Genomic DNA, 7,104 nt, shown 5'->3' with positions numbered 1-7,104 from the left:
CGGGGCCCGCCTCTAAAAGGGGCCGCGGCGAAAACGCGCGTGCCCGACCCTGGGCCACGGAAGCGCAATCAGATTCAGAGAGAGAGAGAGGCATCTTCCGTCCGCTGGCTCGCTCCCCAGATGCCCCCACAGCCCGAGCCGGGCCAGGCTGAAGCTGGGAGCCCCGAGCTCCACCTGGGTCTTTGATATGGGTGGCCGGGACCAGGAACCTGAGCCGTCACCTGACCCGCGCGTGCCCTGGAGAGCGGAGCTGGCGCTGGGGGGGACAGAGCCCTGGGGTGGGGAAGTGGCAGTTTCAGCACTGTGGAAAGGCCTGCTCCCGGTCTGGTGTCTGTGGAGCCAGTGGGGCAGCGCCCTGGTGTTGGGTCGCTTCATGAGGAGGCTCTGTCCGGGTCACCGCCGGGAGGGGGCCAGGGAAGGCCTTTGAGCCAGAAACCAAAAAGCCCTGAGTAGTCAGGAGTTTGGGCGGAGGGTGTGTGTGTGCAACCCTCAAGATCCAGAACGCGACCAGGTGGCGCTGGTGACCTCTGGGGCAGAGGTGCAGCGTGGGACCCAGCCCATGGAGCAGCCCAGGCGCCTCTCACAGCATCCCCCCTGCTCTCTGGGGTTTTAAGAGGCTGCCAGCCCTCACGCGTGGATTGGCACTGTTGCGTGTGGGTGAGAAGGTTCTGGCCCAGGCTGGATCTGTGGGCGTCCCTGGTGGAAGGGCCGCGAGGGGGAGCAAGACAAGGACGGAACCCAGGCGCAAGACCCCGTGGCAGGAAGTGTGGTGGCCACGCAGCACCCAGAAAAGCGAGCCCTGGGCTCCCAGAAAGTGGGGGGTGGCTGATGGCTCCTCTTGCCCTCACCAACCATCCATATCCTGTTTCCAAAAGATGCTGCTCACGCTTTGCAGTTCCCAGGCAAAAGTCAGGCCTCGCGGCGTTACTGGGAACACAGCCAGCTGTGAATTACCCCCCCACACACTCGCTCCCACCCAGTCCCAAAGGTGCGTGTGATGGTCTTTGTCAGCCGCTTGCAGGGGACCTACTCTGAGAGCAGTTCCGTGCAGCCTGGCCCTCGGGAACGAGCTCTGGGCCCTCCCTCGGCCCGCACTGCCCATTTGCAGGAGGGTGGAGAGGAGGTGCCCACCAGGCGGTGCCGAGGGGCAGCCAGGAGAGGCGCCTGTGGTGTGCTCAGCACCGAGCTTCGGGGCTGCGCAGGCGTCACCGTCATGGCGTCCAGGCTAACGACCTTGCTGATTCTCTTACTGTGTCTTGTAACAAACTGCTTTTCACAGACGTGGGGATCCGTCCTGTTGAGTCATTTAAAACAGCATCCTTGTGGGCTGAGCATCTAGCCTAGCAGCTAAGGCACCAGCAGAGACAATGCTGGCTCCAACTTCCTCCTAATGCAGACCCTGGGAGGAGGTGGTGACAAGGAACTGGGCTGCCAAGGCCCCTGTGGAGGCCTGGATCCAGCTCCTAGCTCCCAGCTCCTGGCTTCCATCCCAGCAGGGGCCGCTACAGGCATTGGAAGAAGGAGCCAGCAGACGGTAGTGAGCGCCTTCTCTTTGCTGCTAGTCCTGGCCACATGGCCTCGGAGGCGTTGACCCCTGCCAGGGTGTTGGTGAGCCAGATGGTGGTGGGGCTGGTGATGGTGGTGAAGACACAGCACTGGAAAGAGCTGTTCTCGGCTCTCAAACAGGTGACATTGAAAACCACGTGGCCCATGTCAATTCAGAAGATGATGTCATACCCATGACTATGCATGATTTAAAATGTGGCACATATATATATATATATGTATTTTAAATTGTTTTATGTGAGAGGCAGAGTTACAGACAGAGAGGGAAATGCAGAGAGAGGTCTTCCAACCCCTGGTTCACTTCCCAAATGGCTGCAACAGCCAGAGCTGAGCCCATCTGAAGCCAGGAGCCAGGAGCTTCCTCTGGGTCTCCCTCATGGTTTCAGGGGCCCAAGGACTTGGGCCATGCTCCTCTGCTTTCCCAGACCATTAGCAGGGAGCTGGATTGGAAGTGGAGCTGCTGGAACACAAACTGGTGCCCATATGGGATGCCGGCACTGCAGGCAGAGGCTTAACCCACTATGCCACAGCGCCAGCCCCCAAAATATATCTTTTTTTAAAAAAAAAGATTTATTCGTTTATTTGAAATGCAGAGTTGGGAAGAAAGAGAGAGAGAGAGAGAGAGAGAGAGAGAGAGAATCTTCCATCCGTTGGTTCACTCTCCAGATGGCCACACCACCAAGGCTGGGCTAGGCGGAAGCCAGGAGACAGGAGCTTCATTCTGGTCTCCCACGTGGGCACAGGGGCACAAGCACTCGGGCCATCTTCTGCCGCTTTCTCAGGCGCATTAGCAGGGAGCTGGATTGGAAGTGGAGCAGCCAGGACACGAACCAGCACCCGTATAGGATGCTGGCAGCACAGGGAGTGGCTTAACCACTGAACCCCAGTGCTGGCCCCAAAGTTATCTTTGCTAAGTACAATGTTTGCTGACGTATTTGACAGAAGGAGAGAGCTGTCTCACGTCTGCCTGCAGTGGCCCCAGCTGGGACTGGGCGCCCAAGCAGCAGGGACACAGGGCCCCAGTGACCTGCTGCCCCCAGGTCTGCACTAGCAGGAAGCCAGAGTCCAGAGAAGAGCCGGGTGTTGAACCCGGTATTCACTGCAGTTAGGGACGCAGGCACCTACACTGCACACCAAATGCCTGTCCGAAGCTTACCTCGTAGATGCGTTTCCCATGAGCTTTGTGAAGCTCCTTTGTATGAAGGCGTGCCAGGCAGCAGTAATAGTTACGTCAGATATGAACCCTACGTCCAAATGGATAAGGCTAGCCTTGAGCAGTCACACGTATTGGCTCGGAGCCAAACTGCCTCTTACGTGGCTTATTTTATGCAGTCTGTGTCGGAATTAGTAACAGCAGGGATGTCTGTATTTAGAATGCTGAGTGGGGGCCGGCGCTGTGGTGCAGGGGTTAACCGCCCTGGCCTGCAGCGCCGGCATCCCATATGGGTGCTGGTTCGAGGCCTGGCTGCTCCACTTCCGATCCAGCCTCTTCTGTGGCCTGGGAAAGCAGTAGAAGATGGCCCAAGTCCTTGGGCCCCTGCACCCACAGGGGAGACCTGGAGGAAGCTCCTGGCTCCTGGCTTCGGATCAGCACAGCTCCAGCCATTGAACCAGCAGATGGAAGACCTCTCTCTTTCTCTCTCTCTCTCTCTGCCTCTCCTCTCTCTGTATAACTCTTGACTTTCAAGTAAATAAATAAATCTTAAAAAAAAAAAAAAAGAATGCCGAGTAATTTAACACTTTGAGTAGGGGGCCTGCGTTGTGGCATCCCATGTTGGACAGTCCGAGTCTGGGCTGCTCTGTCTCCAATCCAGCTCCCTGCTCATACACCTGGAAGACAACAGGTCATGGTCTGGTACTTAGGACCCTGCCACCCATGGCGGAGACCAGGATGAAGCTCCTGGCTCCTGGCTTCAGCCTGGCCCAGCCTTGTGAACTGACCAAAGGAAGATGTCCCTCATTCTCTGTTGCTCTGACTTTCAGATAGATAAATCTGTTTTTAAGAGCTTGAGTGTGCCAAGGGACAGTGGTCGGACAGTAGAACCACCCATGCACTCTGCAGCAGCTGGTCTTAACCTCAGGGCTTGGTGAGTGCCGCTGCCCCAATTTTCACCTCCCACTTCTGGCTCGAGACCAACCAGAGAAAGACAGACATCTTCTCCAGACCAATCACATGGATACAGACACATCCAAAACCCTTTTTTCTGGAAACCGTTCCTGCTGGCTTTTGATTCTCCGCTTGTCTTTGATGCCGGTGACAAATACAGGGGATAATGGCTGAATTCCTTGCCGTAGAAAACTCTGAATAAATAGCCTGTGTTTTTCCTCATTTGGGCGGTCTTCGATGATTTCCACAAAGTCTTCTCAAGAGTGGAAAATGGAGGCTGGCGTGGCATAGCAGGTTAAGCCACCACCTGCAATACCGGCATCCTGTACGGGCACCGATTTGAGTCCTGGCTGCCCCATGTCTGATCCGGCTCCATGATAATGCACCTGAGAAAGCAGTGGAGGATGGCCCAAATCAATAAAGCAATTAAAAAAAAAAAAAAAAAAGAGGCCGGCACCGTGGCTTAACAGGCTAATCCTCCGCCTTGCGGCGCCGGCACACAGGGTTCTAGTCCCGGTCGGGGCACCGATCCTGTCCCAGTTGCCCCTCTTCCAGGCCAGCTCTCTGCTGTGGCCAGGGAGTGCAGTGGAGGATGGCCCAAGTCCTTGGGCCCTGCACCCCATGGGAGACTAGGATAAGCACCTGGCTCCTGCCATCGGATCAGCGCGGTGCGCCGGCCGCAGCGCGCCTACCGCGGCGGCCATTGGAGGGTGAACCAACAGCAAAAAGGAAGACCTTTCTCTCTGTCTCCTCTACTGTCCACTCTGCCTGTCAAAAATTAAAAAAAAAAAAAAAAAGAGTGGAAAATTATGATTTCAAGTGCCCAGTTCTTGGAGTGTCCTGCAGATGTTGCTAACTCCATTCCCACTAGGTGGCACTATTCACTTGTAAAGTGCAACCACGCTCCCCTGGGACTTCCCCACCCTGCCCACTCCCAACCTGGCTGCGAGGAAAGAGGTGCAAAGGCCCACCTGGCTTTCACACAACCAGATGACCGCTGTTTTGGCATCTCCACTGTAGCGCTGCTGCCAGTCAAGTACCCTGGGAAGGGTGGGCAGGGGCTCAGGGCAGCAGTTGGTGTGTTTACTGGGGTGGGCGTTTGGCACAGCCTCTTGGGACCCCCGTATCCACTATCAGAGTGCCTGGGCTTGAGTCCCAGCAGCTCTGCTTCCAATCCGGCTTCCTGCTAACGCGCTCAAGTACTTGGATATCTGCCAACCACATGGTGACTTGTATTGTGTTCCCAGCTCCTGGCTCTAACCTGGCCCAGCCCTGGCTGCTGTGGGCGTTTGAGGAGTGCTCTCTGTTTCTCTGCCTTTCAAATAAATAACGATAATCTATTTCAAAGATTTATTTATTTATTTGAAAGAGTTACACAGAGAGAGAAGAGAGACAGAGAGAGAGGTCTTCCATCCACTGGTTCACTCCCCAATTGGCTGCAACAACCAGAGCTGCACGGATTTGAAACCAGGAGCCAGGAGCTTCTTCCAGATCTCCCACGCAGGTGCAGGGGCCCAAGGACTTGGGCCATCTTCTACTGCTTTCCCAGGCCATAGCAGAGCTGGATCAGAAGTGGAGCCACCAGGACTCGAACCAGTGCCCATATGGGATGCCGGCACTGCAGGTGGCAGCTTTACCCACTATGCCACAGTGCCAGCCCCTACAATAATTTTTTAAATAAAATATTTTAAACTTTTTTAAGATTTATTTTATTTGAAAGATAGAGTTAGAGAGAGAGGTAGAGACAGAGAGAGGTCTTCCATCTACTGGTTCACTCCCCAGATGGCCACAACAGCCAGAGCGAGCCGATCCAAAGCTAGGAGCCAGGAGCTTCTTCTGGGTCTCCCACATGGGTGCAGGGGCCCAAGGACTTGGGCCATCTTCTACTGCTTTCCCAGGCACATTAGCAGGGAGCTGGGTTGGAAGTGGAGCAGCCGGGACTCGAACCGGCGCGCTTATGGGATGCCGGTACTGCAGGCTGGGGCTTTAATCTGCTGTGCTACAGAAACGGCCCCAAATATTTAAAACTTTTAAAAAATTGGTTTGAAACGTTCAGAGACAGAGACAGACAGAGAGAGATCGTCCATCTGTTTGGTTCATTCCCCAAATGCCCACAACAGCCAGGCGAAGCTAGAAGCCTGAAACTCCACGCAGGTCTCCCACAGGGGCGCCAGAGACTCAGTTTTTGGGCCGTCACCTGCTGCCTCCCAGGGTGCATAGCAGCAGAAGCTGGAATTGGAAGTGGAGCTGGGACTCAAACAGGTGATGTGGGATGCAGGTGTTCAAGCCGTGTCTACACTGCTACACCAAATGCCTGCCCAGCCTCTGTGCTTTCTCCGTGTGTATGTGTGTAGGGGGCTTGTCCTGCACATCTTTGGCCTCTGGCCACTAGAGGCCACCAACAACCTCTGTCTTAGTCCATTCAAGCCACTGTGATATAACACCATAGACTGAGTGGCTTATAAACAGCAAACGTCTATTGTTCACAGCTGTGTGGGCTGCAGAGGCCCACATCGAGGTGCGAGCGTGGCGGGGGTCTGCCGAGGACTTGCTTCTGGGCTGCAGACCACCAACTCCTCACCGTGTCTTCACGTGCTGGGGAGAAGCCGAGAGAGAGGCCAGAGACACTGATCCCATCCACCGGGCTCTGCTCCTGACCCAGTCACCTCAGGTCCCACCTCCTGGGGCCCCCAAGTGGGTGCAGGTTCGAATCCCAGCTGCTCCACTTCTGATCCAACTCCCTTCTAATGTGCCTGGGGAAGCAGTAGAAGATGGCCCAAGTCCTTGGGCCCTTGCACCCATGTGGGAGACCCAGAAGAAGATCCTGGCTCCTGAATTCGGATCAGCCAAGCTCCGGCCATTGCAGCCATTTGGGGAGTGAACCAGCAGACAGAAGACCTCTCTCTGTGTCTCACCCCACCCTCTGTAACTCTGCCTTTCAAAGAAATAAATAAATGAATCTTTTTAAAAAAAGATTTCAACATATGAATTTGAGAGGGGCACATTGACAACTTAACACCCCTGATTCCCAGAGAGAGAGAAGCAGAAATCAACATAAATAAAATAAATGCATCGTTGGATGCTGCCCGCTGTGCCCTGGACGCCGCAAAGCTGTCCCAGATTGGAACCGCTGGGCTCAGCTCCTGGTGGAAGGCAATCCTCGCTGAGACCCTCTCTGTAGCCCCACCCCACACACGCTTTCTTCAGGACACACACCTGCTGCAGCTCAGCTGCTTTGTCCTCTAGGCTGGTGGCCAGTGTGCCCCCCTTGGGGACTGGAGCCACCTCCATCCAAAACACCTGGGGTGCCCCTGCCTCAGGATCCCCGTGGGAAGGCACGGAACCTCGGCTTCCCCTCCTCCTTCTCCCCACACACCCAGGGGGATCATCAGGTCTGAGAAGGACAGGCCCCGCCCCCGCCGCAGGTCCAC

General features: G+C 55.6%; 1 protein-coding gene across 1 annotated transcript in view; it reads left to right on the top strand.

Annotated features, from left to right (window-relative positions):
* The window catches only part of DENND2A (DENN domain containing 2A), a 125,826-nt gene that overhangs the window by 611 nt on the left and 118,111 nt on the right, over nt 1-7,104 (top strand). The gene's annotated exons all lie outside the window — the stretch shown is intronic.

This window comes from Lepus europaeus, chromosome 1 (genome assembly GCF_033115175.1).
Source record: "Lepus europaeus isolate LE1 chromosome 1, mLepTim1.pri, whole genome shotgun sequence".
Lineage (NCBI taxonomy): Eukaryota > Metazoa > Chordata > Mammalia > Lagomorpha > Leporidae > Lepus > Lepus europaeus.
This window is presented reverse-complemented; position numbering and strand designations above follow the sequence as displayed.